At 38.5% G+C, this 19,715-nt stretch overlaps 1 protein-coding gene and 1 long non-coding RNA gene across 3 annotated transcripts in view; one reads left to right on the forward strand and one right to left on the reverse strand.

Moving 5' to 3' along the window:
- Positions 1-19,715, reverse strand: part of TMC3 (transmembrane channel like 3) — a 200,215-nt gene that overhangs the window by 46,019 nt on the left and 134,481 nt on the right. The window contains exon 1 of one of the 2 annotated variants that reach the window (XM_068957991.1): positions 8,299-8,370. The exons of the other annotated variant lie outside the window; for it this stretch is intronic. The gene's annotated coding sequence lies outside the window, so the exon portion shown is untranslated. Of the gene's footprint in view, positions 1-8,298; positions 8,371-19,715 lie in introns of those variants that run through there. 2 annotated transcript variants of the gene reach the window in all.
- Positions 11,548-15,979, forward strand: LOC138068903 (uncharacterized). Its single transcript, XR_011143758.1, has 4 exons — positions 11,548-11,662; positions 12,486-12,585; positions 15,336-15,443; positions 15,797-15,979. It is a non-coding gene; the product is annotated as an uncharacterized lncRNA (long non-coding RNA).

A 19,715-nucleotide genomic window follows, 5' to 3' on the forward strand; every position in this document is an offset into this window, starting at 1 on the left:
CTCTGTAAACATTTATATCAAAGCAAATTTTTACACTATTCAACAGAGAACTGTTTCCAGTGGAAAGAGGCAAGATTTTTCTTCATTCTCAATCATGACAAAAAAATTGATCCCATTTACCTCCTCAGATGAATCTTATCTTCCGAATAGTATAACACAGTTAAAAAACACAGTCTGCTTTGGGAAAAGATTTGAGTGAACAGCTAAATGAGACAATGTTTCTTCAAGAGAAAACGGAAGTCCCCAATATTTTTGTTTTCACTTGCTGACTTTCCAAACAGTCTAAAATCCCAAAGAGTAGAAAGAAAATCGCTTATGCTCTATAGCAATATAGGTTTTCATGTTGGAGGGGGAAGTATTAAAGATTTTTCAATAAACCTTCTGTACAGTGTATTATAACACTGAATTAATATCAGTTTTATTCAGAATTTATTTTACGTGACGTCTATCTTAACAAAATAAAGGCTGAAGAGGGGCTGTTCTCATTCAAGAAATGCAGCTCTACATCCTATTTTAATTACTTTTGAGATAGAAACCTCAGGGATCACAGTTGTTCTAAAATTCTCTCTGGGGCCCATGGAGTTAAAATACATTTAAAAACAATTTTCCAATATGGATTTGAAAGAAAATCAGCATAACAGGCAAATAATATAGTATACTAATATGATGATGCTAATTAAGTAGCTAAAAAAGAGATCAAAACCAGTATCCCCCAAAATAAAATATGTGAATACCAAACTCCCCTACAACTCAACAAATAAATAAATAAATAAAAGCTTGGAATAAATTCTGCAGTAAATTGTAACCCTGCTGTTGCTGTTACTACTTTACAGGCAAAGTACCAGTAATCAAGCGTGACCTTTATGTAATCCGTTATAGTCACATTGACAGGACAATTCTGAAAGGGGGGGGGGGGGAGAAGTGGTGGAAGCCTTTTTTCCCCACAGGAAAATAATCTGTTAATATTTATAGGCCAGGATTGATGTCCTTTACAAGAAAGGAAAAGCAAGGCATGGCACTCTCACCTCAGGGTTTTTTAATCTTTTTTTTTTTATTTATTTTTTATGATCATGAAAAACAATTTATGATTTAGGATGACTGTCAGCATCCCTGCTCAAGGGAGGGTAAAGTCTGGGACTGTGTAGGTATTTGGGGGACCGATGAGCTATAACCAAAGCAGACTACACTTGGTTTGAGTCCTTCCAAAAGGCTGTGAAAACACAAACTGCAAGACCTCCTGTTGCCTTCTATCCTCTGCCTCATTACAGACCTGCCTGTGCCACAAATGAAGAGCTACAAGGGCAGTCATTGGATGTGTCTTTTTTCCAGACTGCGGGACTCCTAAGGTACTCAGCTAACGCTATACAGGTCTGCTTGAGCCTTGGAAGCCATCCAGCAGTTGCAATGGAGAGATCAGAAAAGACTAATTTTATCTGCCTTCTGGGTAAAATATCCTGTTTTAGGGTAAATTAGCACATGTTGACCCCACAGTGGTAAGATTAGGCTGTTTCTGGTACCAGAGCTATTTTAACACAAGTGAAGGACTCCAGTACAGCTTTTTAGTGAAGCTAGACTAATTTTTTCATTTCCTTGGTTTTGTGATTATCAGCTTAAAACTATATTCATAATTTCTACAGAAACATGTACAGGGAACGTACAAGGCAGGAGCATCACCAAAAGCTCCCAGCAAGCCGCTCTCAACAGAGCGTGGCACGGCGCAAGTAAACAGAACAGCACATTGCCTGGCGGGCAATGATGTACACTTTCACCGCTCTGTTGCTTTGCTAGACTAATACATCTGTTGGGACTCTACCAGTGATGAGTCTTTAAAGGAATGTGGTGAAAACCCAACTTGGCCTGGGGAATTTACTGAGGAATCATCCCAAACAAGGAGGGAATTTACTGAAGGAATCATCCAAACAAGAATGGAAGGCTCTAAACAATGTAATTGGTCTTGTTCATTTCTAACATCGAGGGGATAAATTATCCTCCAGATGGAAAGTAAACCCACAAGTAGGGAAAGTTATTTGGCAAACATGCCATGATAAACCACAGAGAGTCATATCTTCAAAAGCCAAAGCTGTCTTCAGGCCAAAGAGATGGGGATTTTGAATTCCCAGCTACAAGTGCTCAACATCTCCCAAGAAACTTTCCTAGATCTCCTTGTACATGGCTAAAAGCACAGGCCTTCCAACTAGTCCTCCTGTCTCTGTAACGCTGGCATTGGGTAATCATTTGCCACTTAAACCTTTGTCTCGTCCTTCACAGCACAAACGACCCCTGTAAAGCTACTAAAGAACAATGCCACAGACAATAGTTTCCCCTATACCTTTCCCCCATTTGTACAGGTTATCCTCTATAATTTGAATGGACTTCGGTAGAGCTATGATTCTATCATACAGATATTCATGCTGCATCTCAAAGCAAACTATAACTCACCGCAAATGACGGAGCGTATTCCTGTCAATTCCTGGTAACAGTTATTTAGGAATGTAAATCCACTAAATTTAATAACTGCCCCTACAATCACAATAATCTCCACATTTGCTCCTTTTTCTCTCTCCCCATTTCCTCTCCCCCACCCCCTCCTTAATAGAGGAACAAAAGGCCTGGGCTTCTAGCACACAAACTGGAATCAAGAACAGACAACAAGATAAAATGTCTTTGTTTCACCAATATCTTTTAGGCTCAGAGACTAGCAAGTAGGTGAAAAAGTCAATATGCAGAACTTGGGGGCACCATTATATTACTTCCCATTGTCTTCCCAAGAATCCCTTGATCATTTAACGTGAAAATACATAAAAGTAGTATTGAAAGTAGCAGTACAATGACAACAAATGCCAGCACTCATCAGATTATTCTCAAAAATAACATGAAAAAAAAGAAGGCTCTACCAATTCTGGGAGCCTAGGATGGGCAAGTCTAACAGGTACCTGAGTACTTCCCTGGACAGTCATTGCTAGCAGTTAGATCAAAGAAGGCAGAATCCAATGAATTAGGTCATCTTTTTAAAGAAACTCCAGGGTGGATATACAACCAGTATCTGAAGAACCACACAAATCCTGGTAAGACAACACAAATCTTGAAATGAACACACAACCACAAAGAACTAGAGACTTCCAGAGAATTGAGGCGGCACCGACTGGTTCAGCTGCAAGGGACACAAAATATACATTCATCCTTTGTGCCAGTTCTTTCTGTAGAGCTATGGTCTTAAGGTCTATTGTCTTCAAAGGCTTATCTGCATTGGGCCTTAGTGAATGATGCCTCCATACCTTGCCGTGGCACATCGCCTACACCAGTCAGGAGGGTGTAAGAAGCCCGCTGGACCAGCTTGGCACACCCGGCAGAAACTCCCATTCAACAAGGAAAAAGGCAGGGCCAAGCTTTCATGCCTCTGAGGAGGAGCAGCAAAAGAAAGCTGGGCTTTTTGCTATGGTTTAAAATTCAGCCCTTTACTAGCACAGGTTAAGCTGTGTTAGCATCAGCTACCACTATGAGATTTATTTACAAGAGGAGTGTAAAGGGAGCCTGAAAAGACTATCTTCTGTTTGGAGGAAAATAATACTTGGGATTTCCAATGCTATACCCAAACGTGCTCAGACTGTAAAGTGGTCTTTGGACAGTAGATTATATTAGAATCACAAAACTTAGCAACAGTATTTCAGCATACCGCAAGCACTCAGTAGAGGGAAAGAGATACCCAACAAGTATTTCATTGGTCACAATGATCTCAGAATCATATTCCCGCTGCCCAAGACACCGACTACTTATAAAACAAGAGTTTTGAATACTAACTGAAAATACTGTCAGCATGAAATGTGAAATAATGCAATGGAAAAGAACATGAAATAATAAGAAAAAAAGACTTCTAAACTTCTAGAAGTTAAAATTCTATAAAAAGAAGGCTCAACATTATGCAGTAGAAAGCTGGAGCTGTGGAGAAATGCCCATGTGAAAAGGCCTAGGCCTTCAGGCTTTTACTTTTCATGCTATCTATCCTGAGGAACGTTGAAACCTGCTATTTTTCCCTTAATATACAGCTAGAATCGTAGGAATTGCAACACCTGCTCTGTCCTGTGTAACGGGTTCTCTGAGGAAGGTAAAAAAAATTTGTCAAGGGCACTTACAGGTTGAAGGTTACGGTATCAGAATACCTGCATTGTGGACAATACAGTACTTTCAGTATTCCTCTGTCCATTTGTAAATATACGCTAAAAATCTCATTAGCTTTGACAGTCACTGCGAGTTGCGTCCATAGAGGCACTTAACTGACAACTCCATGTCATGTCTGAGCTCAGCTCTTCTCCGAGGACCTTTCCTGCAGCCCCCTGCAACAAATTTCAACTAATGTTACACTGCCCAGTCAGTTAGCTTCAACTTTTCCCATAGTTTGTTATGACATGAATAATCTTTTTAAAACTAATGTTATTTTCTTTATCATTAGGACTAGAAATCTATTTTCCCTTTGTCTCTATATGCGTTACACCCCAACTTGCATTTTCTGTCAAAAGAAAGAGGAGGCTCAAGATGGCAATAGAGAGCTAGAAAAAGCGTATTCCAGGAAAGTACTATAAATAGTCCTTTTGTTGCTTAATGGGTTGATAAACCTCTTGCTAGAGAAACCTTTAGTGTTAATCTGCCCAGTCTCTCAGCAATTCCTATCTAAAATTAACAGCAAATAATTTTGTCAGTAAAGAATGTTTATTTGCAGTTGCACTGCTCTTCAGTTTGAAGAATATTAGCTGCTTAAAACATAAGCAAACAGGCACAGTCTAAAAAAGTCAGTAGTGTAAAAAGTAATTCATAATATTATTTTTCAGTAAATTTACTGTTACAAAACTTAGCAACATTTAACAGACTTCGGACACACATCAAGCGATTTAAGGGCAAGTATTTTATCAGGTTTTTTTTTTTAATGGTACTGAAGAAAAAAAGATTTTTAAGATGATTTTAGAAAACAAACATACATTTTTATGAAGAGGATTCTACTTCCACTTGCAGAGAATTACTGTACAATGCAAACTGGATGCAGAGTTTTTGCATATGCCTTGAAACTGCTGTTGCACGCTGCTTGACAGCTGCTGCCTTCCATCCCAGAGGTGGCAGCCTATAAATGATGAATGAACTTATTCATATGCTCTATAGCTATATCTTTCTGAGTGTAAGAGATGTATCTAGTACAGATTACATACATCTGTCTAGATATATGCACCCATAAGCTAAATTTGTTTTAGTAGCATTGGAAAGCCTCCCTAAAGTAAGGAATTTTAGAGGTATCCCTTAACAGTATTTCCATGATAAATTTGTCCAAAAAAATATTTTCCTACAAGATTATCCCTAATTAGTATTTGTCCCTTGAAGATCTTTTAATAGCATGCCTGCTTCAATCTATGTGACTCTACTGGGCAAAGAAGTTGCTGTCTTAAGGGCTGGGCCAGAGCTGATAAGGGTTTATCCCTTTACTTCAGTGGACTTCAGATGAAGTCCATAGCTCCTGCCAGGGGAGAAAAATGGCTTTTATAAAAGGGAAAGAAAAATTTCTGCTTAAGCTCCTGTTTCTGCTCAGAGCAAGTGCTGAAGGCTTTAAAGCTTTAAAGCTGATTACAAATTAAAATATCTATGTCCCCAAACGCTTGCCTAACTTCAAACAATTGGCCACCAGTAACTGTTGGGCTGGAGCCGCAGGGACAGGTATGCTGAAAGCTGACACCTATTTCAAGATCAGAAGAGAGTACTAACAGCTAGAGTACAGTCAGAATAATCTAAGACACAGGGGAAAAATAGCAGGAAAACATGTTAGAAATAGTCGCTTATTATTCTGCTGGTTTGCTGACATGGAGTGAGAGAAGACAGCCAGGGCTGGAGGCCCCTGGGACCAGGTGCCGCGACACCTCCAGCACAGCTAACGGGCCACATCAGTCACTAACATTTACACCGGCTCGACGCCTTCGAACTGCTAGTGTCATCCCACCTACCACAATCCTCCCCCTCTGCCCTACCTCTCAGGGACAAATCTTTGCATGCTGTATCTGTTTGGCTTGCTCTCCTTGTGCAATTGCGCTGGCGGCAAATGGGTACGCCACCAGAACAACAGCTACTCACAGAGACGATGAGCTGCCCAATCCAGTGAGCTGAGAACTGCAGTCAGAAGGGTCAGGAGATGTCCCTCGGGGCTGGGGAGATGCAGCGAGATTCACGCCGCAGCTTAATAACGATAAAAAGCCACGCACCCCCAACAAGAAGCCCCAGTGTGTTTAATTCTCCTTCCAGCAATGGAGTAATTGCACTATGATTGTTTTTCTCTTAAATCTGATGTGATATTTTGATATAGCATTCATTTTTATTACAGAGGACTTGTCATGTGTTTTGGAAATTCTATGTTAAATTCAGCAGTGATGGACAGGCTAGGGTCAGGAGAAAGCACTCACACTACGCTGGCTTGTATCAGCCAGCTTAGCTGTTTTTTCTCCCTTTGCCATCAGCAGATACAGGACTGTCTGGAGAAAGAGATTCCAAGTTAGGCTATTTCTCTTCTCTGAAACACCTTCTGTAGGAAATTTTCTTCGTTAACTCTACAGGGAGTTTAGGGAGAAACACACCATGTGAGTAACTAAGATGGGTATGCAAATATCCAGCGTGCTTCAGTAAACCTATAGAAAGCAGAGCGCAAGAACATACAAATGGTTATACTCAGTTAAACCAAAGTATCCTGTCTTTGATAGAAGGTAGTTGCAGAAGATAGTAATAAGAGGTGCCCAGGTGTGCTCTCCCAGCACCCAGCAATTTGGAACTCAGGAATTTGAGTCCGATGTCATGTCTTTTTGTTAAGTATCCCTACATGGAATTTTCCTCAGTGGATTTGTTCAGTAGAAATGAAACAAAGACTTGGAGGATGATATACTGACTTAAATTTCCTTTGCATTCATTTATGTCGTCACCAAAGATCAGCCCCGAGATTCCTCTCTGCTCTGCACAGAAGTCAGTCACGTGCAAGGCTGCTAAAGAAATATCTACTGGCTCCCACAGCTACAGATAGCATAGAGATACAAGCTAAGCATCTAGTCCGTATCACCTCTTCACTCATTATGTCTAATCCTGAAAGTCCACGTTAATCCAAACCAGCCTTTATCTTTAGGTTTCCAGCACTTGGAGAAATCAGTGGCAAGACAGCCTTTTAAGAGAATCATCTCAAATGCAATCATTCTTTTAAAAAACTTTAAAACTTAAGAGTTTGAAATGGAAAAGTCAGGTATAGCAGCAATGTTAGGAAGCACTCTTCATAAAACTAGGAGCACAGATGCATTCACATCAGATATTAGCTATTCTACAGTCACTACAGAATCACTATACTACACTTAACTAATGGCATTAGCTGTAGCATACTTTGAAATTTTGGGCGGGAGAGGGAGATGCATTTGCTAGGGAAGATGTGCCCTAAGAACTTTTCCTGTGATAATTTTTAATTGTACAAGTGTTATCATTTGACTAATACTCTGCACTAAAATAACTCAAGAATTTAAGTCTTTCCTCAGTCTACATAAAACCATCCAATCTGGATTGGATTAGGGTTTTTTAGTGTTAGTTTACAGTATGTGAACTACATATACAACATATACATTTATGAGGCATTTCATAGTGAGCAAAAAATTATGCACTAAGTATTATATTATTTGGTATACGTTTGTCTGTAACCTAGATGGAAAAAAATTGGGCTTATGCCTAGAAAAAAAGATGTTCCAAACCAGCTGAGAATAATTTAAATTGCATTATAATAGGAAGGAATTTTAAGTACAAGAGGCAATTCTCTGGCCATCATTCTTTGGAGAGAATTTTAAATGTTGCAAGTCAAAATGCAAGATCCCTAGCATAAGTTTATAAGTTTATTTTAAATTATTGTGTTCTATTGAAAAGTGAGCAAGGAAAAACTGAATTTCTCAGGCTGTTTATAAGACAGATATGAACAGAAGGAACTGGCACATTTCTGTGCAAAATGGGTGATAATTTTAGCAAAAGAATTAATTAATACATTAGGCAGAATGCAAAAAAAAAAAAAAATGGAACAAAACATTTGGGATTCAGCAGTCTCTTGAGACAGCCTCTATATGGAAAGACTCTACAGGCCTATGCACCATGACTCCTCCTATAGACTGACCCTATAAAAGCTTATTAATACGCAATTTTCCATTGTACTTGAGTCTAGTGTATTTTTTTGCAGCAGAAATTGCGTCTTCCAGGATTACCCGGTAGTGCCCTAGCCCCACCCTTGGGCTGAGGATATTAAATCTTACTCTGTACCTTTTAGATCTTCTTCCAAAACCAATTGCTACCCATGTAGTCATCTCTTGTTTTCACTGAGAAGATGATAGTATTAATCCTTTAAAAGCTAATGAAATAACACATATTATTAACACAAATAACATCACACCATGAATCCACACAAACATTAGAGAAGAGGAATGAAAAGGCTGTCTAAGCTACAGCTTTAGAGTGAGGTAAAGCTCTTGTACATGCTGTACAAAGTGGGCTTTGTCAAGAGACCTAAACAACCCAACTAGGTTCTTCAGCTGATGAAAATGTGTGTGTGTACAATACCAATTACAAATCCACACCAGACTATACAGAATTCCTAAAATATAATTATTAACTTAGCAGTGGAGATCTTGCCAGAATGTGCTAATTCCTATCTCTGGATGTTCTCCTTACAATTGTCTCATGCCACCACTGAAGCTTTCCAGGATAGTATTATAGACTGGCTATCCCTTCGCTCTAAAACCATCTCCTTTTGTATTTTAACTTTGCTTTTCAAACTCAAGCAGTTGACTGAATAATCTAAAAATGCAGATTATCAGACAAACACAAACAATATCGTCTTTCATGCAGTCCATCATGTGCCTACAGCAAGCAGGACAATGTTATCCAAGCACCAAAATAAGGACCTGTATCTTGCCAGATTCTTCCTGTAGTCAGTAATCACATCTCAAAATTAGCAAAGTCACATGTATACCTCACTGAAATGTATTATGTTACTGGACAACTATTCTTTTCATGCACAATCACAGACATGACAGCAGAGGAAGTTCTGCTGGCATGGATTAAATATATGATCTGCCACAAAGAATTCAAAAGGCAGCAACACCCCCCCCACAAGAATTTACTAGAGTCAAGATCATAAAAAGCTCTTAAAAAGCTGAAATTTGGTTCCCAGCTACTGTGGTGCAAGGCTGGCTAGGGCAGGACGAGTCTTGACTTTACTTGGGAAGAACCGGGAGATGAATTTGACCTTAAGTAGTTAATTTGTGGCTAATGAAAGCAAACAATAGGAGCAAAAGCACATGTTTATCACAAAATTTAAAAAGTTGAAGAGCAAACGTTCATGAAGTTGAGATTCAATAATGCCTTAATAAAGCTGGAAAGTAATGAGACAGAAATGAGTATTAATATTTCTTTTAAAAGGGAGAAGACCAAAATCATATTAATGCACGTGTGAAATAAGAAACACTCACAGCAAGTGGAAAGAATTTAGCATAAAAATTGTGGCAGTTTAGTCTGACTGATTTGCTATTGGACAGTTAATAACAAAAGACACTGCCTTGGTTTAAATATTCCTACTTCTACTGACAAAATCCTGCAAAATAATGAGGAAAATTTGGAAGCTAGAGGTGTTTTGAGAGGAATATAACATGCCCTAGATGTTAAATGAGAAGAACTGAAAAGCAAATAAATTGAAGACTAAACAGTAGCAAAAAGTGTTTTCAAACTGACTTTTAGTGAGAGGAGATGCACATTACAGGGAGTTGCCTCTTTCCCCCAGAAAGAGGACGCTGATTTTACGGATCTCCATCTAAATTAGACCTTTGATAGGTTATTGGATATACCATCAGGAGGGGTTAGGAGCAATATGCCAGCTCCAATGACATCCTCCGTTTTTGTCTGATCAAGCCAGTAAGAGACTGGACGCAAACTGCTCAGGATAGATTTATATGGAGATCAGCTGTGTCTAGAAGAAAGCGTTACATGAGGTTAAACACAGTTTCACAGTATTATGATAAAATAATACGATGAAAACAGCACAGAAAAGCAGAGGAATATTTAGAGACTCTCTGCATTTGTAAAGGAAGGGAGTGCCAGAGGAACTGGTAAAAATGCTGCAGGAATTGCTCTAATGCATTTAGCTCTCGAGCCTTTCCAACATGCTCCGTCCCCTAACGGGGATATATTTCTGTATTGATTTTCTACAGGACAGTTGAAGATGTACAAATTATTATTCCCCATGAAATCCTAAAGGCCCTCCCCGCTATTGTAAAGGCAAGCAAGGGAGATATGAGGACACGTCACACTCCTCTTCATATTATCCTCCTTTCAAAGTGCAGTGGGGATTTGCACTGAGGGTTTGGTTTAGTTTAGTTCCAGGTTGCGCACAGCTTTCCCTGATAACCATCCAAGTGATCAGTGCATCCCGGGACTGTGCCCTTATGAAAACAGAAGTGAAAAACAACCCCCAAACTCTCAAACAAACAATAAAACCCTAGAAAATTTACTAAAGTAAAAAAAAAAAGTTAATTTCTAATGCAACAACACTCTGTCTTTTCAGCTTTTTCTAGCAACCTATCATTTGCTTCACTTTGATTTCACTTTTACATTATTAGTTTGCACCATTATAATTACCTCTCTGAGCAGAGATCCCAAAAGGATTTAGAAAGGTGTCCATTAGTATGGTCATTTACATAATGGGTTGATTGTGCTTATTTATGCGATTAGAGTAGTGGATTAATTTGCATACCAACTATTAAAGTATTCTACAACTAATTTATAATCTTGCATTTTCACAGGCATTTATAATTAGCATCTTTATGAAAGAAGGCTCATTTCATTGCATGGGTGTTTAGTTTTTAAGGACGGCATTACTTCTAAAAATCTGAGATGACAACAGCTGAAGACCTCCAAAAAGATGCTTCATTCTACAGCTGCATCACCTACATTCCAACATTTAATGGAACTGTAAATAAAAGCTGGAAAAGTTAAAATGCTTAAGGAAACAAAGTGTTTTCCCTGGCTGTATATCACATTAAGCATCTACCATGACAGCATGCACATCTGAACATGCAAACTGCAAAAATGCTGATGCCCAGTGACCCCATGGGGGTTGCTCAGATGTAACCAATGACAGCATCTGGCCTTGCGTGTTCTGCATTGCTATTTTTGGAAAAAAAAACCCTCCCAACTTCTGCTTCTCTGTGGTTTGTGATATATTTGTACATGTTGAGAAATTTACACTGCAATAGTCACAAGTGAAAAAACTTATTCCTCATGCACAGTATACAAAATAACACTATTCTATACATTTAAACTGAAGAGTGGACATGGTCTTGCTGAATATGCCTCTTCCATTAACCACAGAACTTAAAACAGCATTTTACAACAGCTAACGGAATTTTAAATTGTGGTTTTACTGAAATATACAGCTAACCAATGACTCTCTCAAGAAAAGCTGATCACCTAAAACCATAAAGACATGCAGCATGACAACGCACACATTTAAGAGCTAAAAATTTTCAGAAAAACGAGTAAGTAGGAAATCATACTAGGACTTCAGTGGAACTAGGGAAACTTTTCACAGCTGAGGAGCCAGCCCTGAGCCTGGAACAGCGTTTCTCCAAGGGTAAGGCAGCAGGTAGGACTGGTTTGTAAGGCAATGCTCATCCACACCTCGGGGAATATTTCTGGTGAGCCTTGTGGGACAGAGAAGGCTCCTTCCACACTGCAAGCTAAAACTACCAATTTTCACATGCAACTCATAATAACCAGAAAGGACACTGGTAGAAAAGCTGCGTTTATCTGCCCTAGAGGCTCCTGCGGTAACCTCCACAGCTCTGAACACATGAAAGAGGAGGTAGTTTCCTGCGGGAGGAGAGCATTTGCAGTAACACTGTGGGCTGAATTAACCTAACATGAATAACGCCAGCATACTCCTCACCTAAATGCTAAAGTTACTCTGCAGCTGCATGAGATGCTGGCAACATCTGTGTAACTTATATGCCAAAACTAAGATAAAGTTACCATATGCCTGCTCCTTAGAAGGAAGAGTTACCTTTAAAAATATGCACACACATATATATAAAACTTCTGTTTCTCTACTGTGGTATTTTTCTTTGATGCTAGTGAACAGAAAGTGAAAAACACTCCAGCAATGTAAACCTCCTGAAGGTGAAACCATAGCTATGCTAAACCTCGTATTGTCCACATGCCACTTTGTTTTATGCTTGTAATGAGATACTGCGAAAATGCAAGCGAACTTGACCTCACCCTCATCTTTGGACTTGCAAAATGATCTCTGCTTGAAACTTCCTCACATTTCCTTTCATGTGCCAGATCAAGACTGAGACCAATCAGATAAAGCAGCGTGTCTTGAAGGCTTGACTCACAGCTGTCCAGACTGTTAACCTTAGCTATGGAAAAAACCAAACAATCTGTTTTCTTTGCAGGCTTACAACTGCTGTATCACATGATGTGACACTAATTTCCCAACAGTGTATACTTTGAAGTTGACAAGTGTTAAGCCATGATTAAAAATTCCAGCTGAACGTAAGTACCTGTCACTCAGATGGGTCCCTTGTTTGCATTGGTGACCACAGGAAAACAACCAGGAATCCATCTGTCAAGAATTTATATAGGAGAAAGGTGCTGCAGAAACCTAACTATAGGGTGAATCGGTCATTGGGTCAACTTTCTCAGTGCTTGTAAATCAGATAGAGATTTTTAACTCAAAAATTAGCATAAATTAAATATAGTTAAATTTTATTTTACTATTACGATTAAGAATGATACAGTCGACATAAAATAAATAAAACCACTCCAAACACACACACAAAATGGGAAGCTTTGTGTACAGGCTTCCAAAAAATCACAGGTATAGTCTGATTGGTTTACTAACCGGTTGAGAAAAATGGCTGTTTTATCAATTAATTAAAATATGCACCTAAGCAACAGCTGTACTAGGAATGCACTAATTAAAATAGATAGGTAAGAAGTGCAATTGGATAGCTTCAGTACCTGCAGGGAAAATTGTGACTTCTGAAACAACCTTATGTCAAATTAAAAGTGATAACTTTTCACAAACAGTATGTCTTTGATAAGTATATTACAGCTTACTGTATATGCTTTGAATATGCATTTAAAATTAAACTAAAACGCACTGCCTTGTTAACAGGACATAAGACTGAGCTATTTTTGTTTCTTCGATAAATCAGTCAATCCAGAACCTTTTTAGAGGAATAAATTCTCTACGTAAAATGCAGCTAACTGCAGAGGCTGTTAAATTGTAATAAATAGATATTAAGCGCATTAAATATTAAGCGAACACGCTAAACAGGAACACTACAGATGATTTAAATTAAGAACTAGCAGCTATGAAATAAACAGAAAAATCTCAAAACATTTTCAATAATTAATAGTTACAGCAAATATTCAAAACAGTTGTTTAGTCTAGATGAAATCCTTATTGGGACATATTAGACTAAAAACGCCATCTGATGTGTGTGTACTGGCTTTCCTTCAGGAAGGAAGAGGAACAGGAGGAATGTGGGAGAGGAACACTGACATTTTACTCTCAAACACTTACTTGCCTGAGTAATTTTACCACATGAAGAGTCCCGCCGAGTTCACCAGGACTATTCATGTAAGAAATTCCTCTAGGGCATCGTTGTTCACAGAGCTGAAGCCATTAAAGGCTGTTAACGCTCCTCCTCGGTAATCACGTTATTTACATATTTCCCTATGAGCAGGGCCAGTCATTAAGAGGAAATAAGGAAAAGATTTCACTGGACAACGCAATTCTCAGAAGTACAATTATTTATTACTTACGGCTAAAGATGTGGTCAATCAAGGAACCAAGCTTTAAGCAAATGCAGAAGTTTTAGAAATTTTAGTTCAGCTTAGACTTGGGAAGCACCTTCTTTACTTATTTTTCAAAAAGCTTACCCTAAAAAGGAAAGAAAATGTCCCTGACACAGTAAACCTCTAAGTTGTGGATGCTCTCCTTTGATTACAAAGCAGAAGCTTCCAGTGCAAAACATTTCCCTGAGCTCTCTCCTCCTTTAGCCACAACAAGAAAAGTGATACTCAGAAAAACATTTTAAAACAGCCTCCTTTTTCCCTTGCTTTGGCATATAAAAGATCACATTAATTTCAATGAAAGCAGGAGCTAAATAGTGCAACAGCTGGTCCTTACATTTATGGAAAACAGCAGCCCTTTCCACTGCCATAACAATTTTCTTCAAGTCACCGTAAATGCCGACGGCAGCGTGCGCAGATGCTTCTCCAAGGAGGACCTCTATATTGCGTCTGTGCCATGCCACGATAGAACGAGGACTTTCATATAGCAGCAGATAAAAGGGCTTTGCAAACCCCTGTAAGTTGCATGCTTAATAGGCTACCGCACTTCCTCAGGGCTCCAGTTTATTGTACGTATTAGATCTCCTCTTGAGGAGATTTTTCACTGTTTTCTCTTTTCCATTAAGCTGAGAGAAGTCAGTGGGAGAGGGCAGGGGTTAGCACCGGGCGCCTGTGTGGATTCTAGTTCCTCCATACAATCACTATGATGGTTTTCAAAAAGGGGTAGCAATAGCATAGCATAGCACACTGGCAATTAGGTCAATATGGACTTAACAGCTAGCTGATATGCACATCCATTCGCAGTAATTTCTCTTGCTTTTGAGTATCTTTTTCTCTGCTGAAAGCAGTATTTGTCTCCCTTAAGAGCAATGGGCTTTAAGATACACAGTTATACCAATTCCAGTATTACTCGCAACAAGAAATTAACATCTTGTTAGAAACATGACCCTAAAATTATGGCATTACAATCACTGAAAGACTTAAGTGGACATGATTGCAGTAATTTATATCTCAATATTATTACAATAATTTGTTTCTATTAGTTAATATACGTTTTGCAGATGAAATCTGTTGGCAATACTAATTTTTGAGAGGAAATGGTACACTTCAACTAAACAAAGTGAATAGAGTGATATTACTTGTTTCTTTTCAGTTCAGTTGCACAAACCGTAATACACAATCACAAAACTTTTAAAAAAGTACAACTACTGAAGTATTAAGCTACCTGGATGTGAGCAGAATGAGATCGTATGCATTTCTAGTAGTCTAGTGAAGACTTTTTTGAAAGGTCTTCCAGACAAGTGACATGACTGTTCTCTGCTCTTTCTCCTCTTGACCTCACCTTTCATATAAATAAAATATTAAGGAACATTCTGCTTCTACAGACATTCTCCGTTCATATAAACACATCTCAGGTCAGATTTTCTTCTTGTATCATTCAGATCCATTCACATTTCCAAGCTACAAAGAGAAGAGGATCTCTAAAGAATAAATACATTAAGCATATTAAAATGAATGTCTACAATAAAATCTCACTAGGACAATAATAGGTAAGTAATAATACCTCATACTTTACATGTTCAAAGAAATGAGAATATGAATCTCCTACCTGAGCAGCAGCTAGGCATACATCCTATTGCTATTTTTACAGAAGATGAAGCAAGGATAAACCAATAGGCTTGAAGTCATCCAGTAAAAAGGGGTGACTAGACGATCATGAAATAATAAAATATTATTAAAAATAATAAGAACCTAGCCAAGAAACATGGGAGTCTTAAGGAGGCAACAACGCAAACAACTGGAAGGAAGATGGAACACGTACATGGAAAGAGTAAGAGTAGACTGGGTTTTTCGGACAGTAATGTGAAATTCTAAGCAGACTTCTCTTCCTTCTTCTTCCAAGTGTTCCTGGGACATGAGGGTGCTCCAAGCCACCTCTTACCATCAATCCAAAAAACGTGGAAAAAAGCTGGAGTCGATCAACTCTTTGGTCTCCCTATTATCAAGATGCCAGCTGATGCTTAACTCGCAGCACTGGTCAAGCCTTTCCCCTGGACCGAGATGATGATTGCTAGCCTTTAGAGAAGGATGTGTAAGTAGTGACAGGTACTCGGGATACACGATGAGAGTAACAAAGGAAAACAGCTAACAAACCCCAGATGCAAGCTGAATATAAAGGTCACAGACCAAACAGTGCCAAGGTAAAGAGAATTTGGCAGTTTGGGGAGAAAGGAGGTTGGGGAGGGGACAAAACAAAACAAAAAACAGTGCCAAAACAAAACTGTCACTGATTACTACCACCTAGCAATCACTTCCTCCTAGGACACACAACCAAACGCTATTGATCTTCCTTAACTTCTACAGACTCCAGGCAGAGCAGAATCAAGTCTCAAGAAAACAAATCAGGCCCCAGAGCAACGGTACATATTTCTGCCTCCTCGCCCTATTAGGTCTTTGACTTTCCTGGGCAGGAATGAATTTATCCATTTCTCATTAATGACAATTTTAATGTTTTACAGCTATAGCAGCAAGTCAGAACCAGTGGCACTTTTGCCTGCATCTTAAGCTGGCATAATTTCAAAACGTAGTACCATAATTTCACAGAACAGGCTGGGATCACACTTACTTTGTATTTACTGAGGGCAGTGATTTATACCAAAGAGACAGCGTGTCAGGACACTAAGACAGAGATTAAAAAAATCTAGGAGAGTACTCTATACAGTATACCTTTTTGTAGTTAGTTTCAAGTAACCCACATATAATGTTGCAACACTACTGTCTCATAAGGACCGAGCAATTAAGCTGAGCCTTGTTATAAGCTAACCTGCTGCAGTCACGACCATGTGCGTTTCTAACTTAAAAGCTAAGTTACAGACAGCATTTAAATAAGTCTACATAGCTGCTATGAGAGATTAAGTGAGGGGATGCAAGGAGGGGAGGCTGAAAGCTAATTCAGATTAAAATTCATGACAAATAGGCTGCTGTTTTAATTTAAAACACACCAAAACTATGTTTTTAAAAAAAATTTTATTAGATTGACAAATTCCTACAAGAAATTATTTTTTATAAGGCTTACTATATATATGGTTCACATAAAAGCATATGGGGTTTATACAATTATTTTTGTAAGGTTTCAAGGATTTCAGAAAAGCTCTTAACAATTTTTAAAAAAAATTTAAGTTAGCCTCCTTAGAAGAAAGGGCTTATGGATAGCATACTTAATCATGAATTACTGGACACTGATTCAATACCCAACACTTCCTGACATTCTTTGCAAAAACGGCCATGTTTTTCACCCGTATTCTTAGCTCAGCTTTCCCTGACACAGCTATAATTTTTTGCTAGCTTTGCCTACTATTATTTATGAAGGTGATACCTTCTCTGAAGCAGAGACTTTGATTTCTTATATATGTATACAATAACTAGAACAAAGGGGACCTAAACTAGTAACAGAAGATTTAATCGCAATAAATCAAGTAAATATTATGGAACACATTTTACAACTAGATAAACTGAACTCAGTTGACCAAGGTGATGGAACAAAGTAACAGCAGACTTGGAAATCAAAGCAAGAAATCTTATCAAGCTATTTATTTTAACAAAGCCCACCGGATATAAGCTGCATACACGACACACTCTTCACGGCGTGCCTTCCATGCAGCAGATGTTTTTTGGAGAGAGAGGCTCATTGCTGCCCAGAATGCTACTTGTTGCTTAATGTCATCTGCCAACACAAAAGTAATCTCCCTTGCTGGAAATGATGAATGTGCAGCAGAAGAGGGGCCACATATTACAGACATATATATATATATATGTATATATATATTTTTTTTTTTAAGAAGAAAATGTTGTGCGGCCTTTGAAATTTAGATGGAAGAACATGCCTGCATGGTGTGAGATAACCCCACCAAACAGGTTCCTTTGACTGTTTTCCTATTTTGTCATCTGTTCAGCTATTAAATAGCCTCTACAGCACATCCCAGAATTTTAGTCCTAAAAAAGTCCAGGCAGTCTGTAGCATCTGGATAACTCCTTTTTTTAAAATAAAGGATCACTGCTGTTGTGATTCACTCTCAGATAAAGGTCTGGGACTAGAGTAACACTTACTTTGCAGTCTCCCCTAAACAACTTTTGAAATAGCAGTACATAGTGTAAGACAGGAAATTACTCCTAGCTCCATATTTCAAGAAAATGGCTGAACATAGAATTGACAGTCTGTTTGTCTATTTTTCATCAGGCAAAACCACTTCAAAATACAATCCCTGAAATAGGAACAACTATTTTTATTATGCCTTGATTTATTAGGTTGTTTCTATGCAGAATGTGTTAAACAACTGTTACATGGTATTACGCAAAATGAGTGCATAACCAGCATGTGCCAGTATGGGAAGGCAGGGTGTTCACAAGCAACATGCGAGATGAGCATCCTATAAGTAGCAATATCGATACATGGCATGAGGCCAGTAATCACCAAAGCCTTTAATCTGTTCCTTGAGCTTCTAAGGACAGTGTAGACCCAGCTAAAAAACTGGCATCCCATGTTTTGTCAATAGAGATCATGTAATAAACATACAAAAGGTCCCAAATCTATTACTACAGCAATAGTCTGATATAGAGCAGCTGAGACATGCTCCTTTGGGCTAAAATCTCAATTAACCAATAAAGATGCGTAGGGTTAACAGCTTTATTGGAAGACAGTACAGCGACTTTGTTAGTAGGATTTTGCTTCTTCCATTCACAGAGGCTGTTTCTATTTAAGAGTATGTTCGGCAGGTGCTTTACCCTGGGCTGGCTCCAGACTAGCTCGGTGGAAGCAGCCAATGCTCCAACACGCAGCCAAGCTCCCTTGCGACTCCTCTGCGCCGCACCACACAGAAATTCCTTACAAAGGTGATGCTGAGACCCTTTTCTTCTCCCAATTAGGCACATAATCAGCCCACTCAGTGCCAAAAGACTCATCATGCTAATGACTGTAAAAGGTTCACAGTCTGTCCCTAATAAAATATTTTAATAAACAATGACAAAGACTAAAAAAAATTCTGTGATATTACCCTCACTTTTCACAGAACAGCCACATCAGAAGGGAGGAAGGAAGGAAGGCTGATTGACTTGATAAACTAAGGAATGCATTTAAATTAAAACCTGATTATCGTCATAACGCATTTGTACTTAGGAAGCCAAGCAATTAATTGAAGAGAAATTCAAAAGAAATGAAACGAGGCCTATAATGGAGTTGTGGAGGCAGTATTGTCTAGCTGACCAGACTAAAAATGCAGATATCTCTGTGTCAGACTGCTAGCAGATTGTTTTATTGGTTTTTATGTTTGTTTTATGTTTCCATTTTTTTCAAGAGACTTAATGCCATGAATTGTATGTGAAATCTAATTTCAGTGCCAATTAGTTTCTGTAACTTAATGAAAAAATATATTCGTAGTAATGCAGATTTCACATGTTTAGATTTCATTTGAATGTCTAATGAGCAAAATGCAGACAAAAAATTGATTATGCTGCTCTAGGTTGAATGGAAATCAGCTAATATTACTGTAACAGAATGTTCTTTCTGGACAGATTCCCTAGACATTTCTAATACATCTGCAGCATCCTGGGTCGAAAGCAGAGCAGGTGGAATGGGTGGGAAATAGGAGCAGTCCCAGATTTACAGTGCAGATTCTATAAACTTGAAATGTGAGCCTTTCCTCTGATATTTTTCCAGGTGACTGTATCACCAGCAGCGATGTCACTAACATTTTGACTAAAACAATAATATATGTCAGGGTTGTGTTAAAACTATCCTCTATTAAAACAGAATCAAATCAAAAATC

Source organism: Struthio camelus, chromosome 12 (assembly GCF_040807025.1).
Source record: "Struthio camelus isolate bStrCam1 chromosome 12, bStrCam1.hap1, whole genome shotgun sequence".
Taxonomy (NCBI): Eukaryota; Metazoa; Chordata; class Aves; order Struthioniformes; family Struthionidae; genus Struthio; species Struthio camelus.